The sequence below is a fragment of the Lissotriton vulgaris genome, unplaced genomic scaffold, assembly GCF_964263255.1.
Source record: "Lissotriton vulgaris unplaced genomic scaffold, aLisVul1.2 SCAFFOLD_914, whole genome shotgun sequence".
In the NCBI taxonomy this organism is placed as follows: domain Eukaryota; kingdom Metazoa; phylum Chordata; class Amphibia; order Caudata; family Salamandridae; genus Lissotriton; species Lissotriton vulgaris.
This window is the reverse complement of record NW_028254243.1, coordinates 690,735-695,319: the sequence shown is the minus strand read 5'-3', so window position 1 is coordinate 695,319 and position 4,585 is coordinate 690,735. Positions and strand designations below refer to the sequence as shown.

Genomic DNA, 4,585 nt, shown 5'->3' with positions numbered 1-4,585 from the left:
GCAGCTGCATGTATGTTATGTCTAGGAACGTGCGAAGATCAGACCTCACAACAACCACTGTGTTGAGATATCCTTGAAGGTTTCTGCACTCACTGTACAGACACAGCTCGCCAAGCAAGGCTGATGTCAGAGTAACAACATATTATTCTCGCATGAATAAAAACATTCTACTAGGCTCAAAGCTAAAGCAACAGCTATGTGTCGTGTGCAGAAGCAGCAGAAAGGTAAAATGGTGTTTAAACTCCTAATAAGCTCATGCTAACTTAACACAGCATATAGGCAATGTATGTCTATATGACTGGCCAAACCGGCTGCTGCCTCCTCCTTGAAAACAACATAGGCGTGGCTGCTCCTATGCTTGGGGTGCACCTGGCGCTGAATGGCAGCCACTTTGCGGTTGAAGGTGGGCTCTGCACAGGCCACTAGGCGGAAGCGGACAGACAAAATGGCCTGAAACCTTTAAAGAGAGCTTGCAGTGCCTGCATAGTAAAGGTGACCAGCAGATTGCCCACAAAAACCATGCACTTGTCTTTGGTCTGCTTCTCTGCATTGTTCCTGGTACGCTGTGGCCTCGTGGGACCCTTAACATTGTCTTCTGGCTCTACAGCCCTTGCACCCGCCTCTCCTTACGCTTTTGGTGGATTTGCTGTTCCCGCTGCTCCTCCTGGAGATCAGCTTCTTTCAAGGGACACTCTCTGGCAGACACTAGCAGCTCAGAGGCAGGAAGGACTTTAGGCTTTATAGGCGCCAGAGTTTGGACATCCTCTCCCGGCCTACAATGTGGGGTGGTAGCAGATTTCGGTTCCCTTCTTGGAGCGGGCGGCGCCGGCATATAGATGGGAATAAAGAGGTTTGCAAAACTAGAGCTAAAGAGTGATGCTAACTGGCTGGGCTGTTTCCATCTGCTGATCCTCACAGGCTGCCAGCTACCTTCCAAGCATCATACCTGTTGTCAACTGGCGCCCAATTTACTGGGAAAAGAAAAAAATGTTTTTTGAATAGAAACAAGATCCTAACTAATAGAATAGAATAGAAGCCATTTGTAAAGCGCCTGGTTACTCAAAACAGAGTGGACTACCTACTAACGACCACCAGTAGGTTATATATATATATTATATATATATGAACTTAGGGCCCGATTCACAGAATGCACTTACTACTTTTGGTATTCACAGAATGAACTTACTCATTTCGGTATTCACAGAAGTTAGGACTACTAACTTTAGGACTCCTAAATGCCTTCTGTGAATACCGAAAGTCTCACAATTAGGATTTTTCTCAATTTAGTAGTAGTAAAGTTAGGACTACTAACTTTAGGACGCCTAAATGCCTTCTGCGAATACCAAAAGTCTTAAAATTAGGATTTTTCTCAATTTAGTAGTAGTAAAGTTAGGAGTCCTAACTTTACTACTACTAAATTGAGAAAAATCCTAATTTTAAGACTTTCGATATTCACAGAAGGCATTTAGGAGTCCTAAAGTTAGTAGTCCTAACTTTACTACTACTAAATTGAGAAAAATCCTAATTTTAAGATTTCGGTATTCACAGAAGGCATTTAGGAGTCCTAAAGTTAGTAGTCCTAACTTCTGTGAATACCGAAATGAGTAAGTTCATTCTGTGAATACCAAAAGTAGTAAGTGCATTCTGTGAATGCCAAAAGTAGTAAGTTCATTCTGTGAATCGGGCCCTTACAATTTAATAGCGAGGGCCGAGCCAAGGGTCTGGCTCGTATGTTAGAGCCTGTTCACGAGCCAAGCCCTGAGAATGTTTGCTATGTGAGTCATAAACCAAACAACACATAAAATGTCAACGCCTCTTCGAAATTCAAAAATTCTTTTTTACAGATGGAAACTTGGACACGTCACGTTGTAGCACTGCACAAGAAATGCTTATTACATGTGATAGTTTTTACTAAATGAATCATCATAATCTGATTCCATCAGAAATATATTGCTGAGTGCTGCAGTTAAATCATCATTTCTGAAGATGAGCTGACTTTCTGCCCAATTTCAAGAGGTGTATGCACACACATACTTAATAAGTAGTAACAGTTCATGCAACACTTTTCGCCAGTTCTAGCTTTTTAGTCAACCACAAACTTTGCATTCTGCATCTTGTAGTTTTGTCTTTAGCTTTAGAAGCATGGAATAAAAAAATAGAAGCTTGCAAAGATATATTGCATAAAAATCCAGGAGTGGCTAAAAGTGTGTCACACTTGAAATTGTGTCCCTTGGCTCATATGTACATCTGTCCCTTAACTGCTGCCATACTGTACTGTCCAGTGATGGAGGCATACATATTTGCTGCCGATATACAACCATGTTTATGTGATGAAGGCTCGGTCAGCAACTGGCCATACCTGTACCTTCCACAACTGCCACTCATGGTTTTTGTGCTTATTGTGAGAAGGGTTTGCACAGCCCCTCCACATCCTGTACCTGCATTGTTAGATATGCTTTCACTCCTGTATATAAGGTGTGAGGGAGCCCTGCACATCTTCTCCTAGTGCAGTATTTGTTTTTGCAAGAATGTTTTTGAAAGCTGTTGCTTGTGCTGTGTTTCTTTGCTAATGTCCATGATGTGTGTGTTCTCTTTTGTGTAGACAACAGGCACAGCTACTACACACTTGTTGCATCTTTTCTGCAATGGAAGCTTGGAGTGCTACATTGTATGCTGTTTCTGTTCTACATGAAGGAAACATGCACTGCTTTTGCCCATGTCAAATCTATTTCTTGTGAGAAACAGTTGTGCTGTGGCTTTTCATGCTGTATCTCTTTGTTGTATTAGGAAATAGTGCACTTGTGTCCATATTGTACCTATTGTATCCGCATGAAACTTGCACTGCTGCTGTGTTTGTGAGTGATGCTTGCTGCTTGAGCTGTACCCGTTCTCTAAGAGAGCTACATTATTGAAACTTGCTACTGTTGCAAGTGTTAAAGTGATATCTATTCACCCAGTTCTCAACTTCTATCTCAATAATAATCGTCGTAAATTACTTTGGAAAATACATACATGATCATAAGTCACCGAGGAGCCCTTCTACGCCCCCTTCATCCCGAACGACGCCAACCTCACCAGCCAAAAACTACACAGATGGATCACCAAACTGTGCAGACAAACTCACACCCCTTCGCATCCCCGACAGACAGTGCCCCAGGAAGGCCAACTGGTTTACCACCGACCTCCAAGAATCCAGATGCACCTGCAGTCATCTTGAAAAGAATTGGAGGAACAGCAAATATTTGGAAGACAGCCATGACAGAGCACCACCAACTCATCAGATCAACCAAAAGGTCCTTCGTCCAGAACAAGATGGCCGCCAACTCCAGCAACTTGAAGGAACTCTTCAGCATAATCTGAGAATTCACTAAACCCCTCAGCGAAGCCACAGACATCAGCCCCTCCCAGGATCTCTGCAACAAGCTCAGCATCTACTTCCATCTGAATATCAAGTGCCTTTACAACAATTTCAATGAACTGACACCGACAGCGAAACTACGCACTCCCCCAGCAACGCCAGTCAACCCATCATCTCTGCCTCAACCCCAGCCACCACTGAAGAATCCGAATCAACCATGGAAGGCATCCACTCAGAAGCACCCATGGACCCCTGCCCTACCCACATCTTCCATAGAGCTGCCACCATCTCCAGTGCACCAGAACTACGACGCACCATCAACACCTCCTTCAAAGTGGACATTTTTCTCGATGACTGGAAACAACCAGAAGTCAGGCCCCTCTCAAGAATCCCTCAGCAGATCCTTCGAACCTCAAAAACTACCAAACCATCTCCCCCTTCCCTTTGACAGTCAAAGTCACCGAGAAAACCATCAACGCCCAACTAACGAAACTCATAGAAGAGAACTGCATCCTCGACCTCTCCCAATCCGTATTCCGCAGCAAATATAGCACTAAGATCGCCTGTCTCGCAGCCACAGACAACATCTGCACCCTCCTTGACAAAGGCACACCGCATCCCTGATCCTACTTGACCTCGCTGCAGTTTTTGAGACTGTATCTCACTGCACTCTTGCCACCATACTCCACGATGCCGGCATACAGGGAACCACCCTTGACTGGCTCCGCTCCTTCCTCACAGGCAGAACCCAAAGAATTAGACTGCCACCCTTCCTCTCCGAAAGCACAGAGATCAACTGTGGAGTACCTCAAGGATCATGTCTCAGCCCGATGCTCTTCAACATCTACTTGGCCCCACTAGCCGCCATTGTCAGATAGCAGAGACTCCACATAGTCTCCTACGCCGACGACACCCAGCTCGTCCTCTCCCTCAGCAAGGAGCTCACCACCTGACTGAGTTTCCAGGAAGGAATGAAGGACGTCACATCCTGGATGAGCAGCAGCTGCCTGAAGCTCATCTCGGAGAAGAGAGAGGTCCACGTCCTCGGACCCTCTCCCACTGCTTGGGAAAACACCTGGTGACCCACTGCCCTAGGGAGCCCGCCCACCCCCACAGACCATGCCCGAACCTCAGCATCGAACTCGGCTCCTTCCTCTCCATGATCTGACAGGTCAGCGCCTCCACCTTCTTCCACTTCTGCATCCTTCGCAAGAGTTTCAAGTGGAT

The 4,585-nt window shown here is 45.5% G+C and overlaps 1 pseudogene; it reads right to left on the bottom strand.

Annotated features, from left to right (window-relative positions):
• Positions 1-258: 258 nt before the first annotated feature.
• Positions 259-3,257, bottom strand: LOC147659618 (RNA-binding protein 34-like; annotated as a pseudogene).
• Between the last annotated feature and the right edge of the window lie 1,328 nt (positions 3,258-4,585).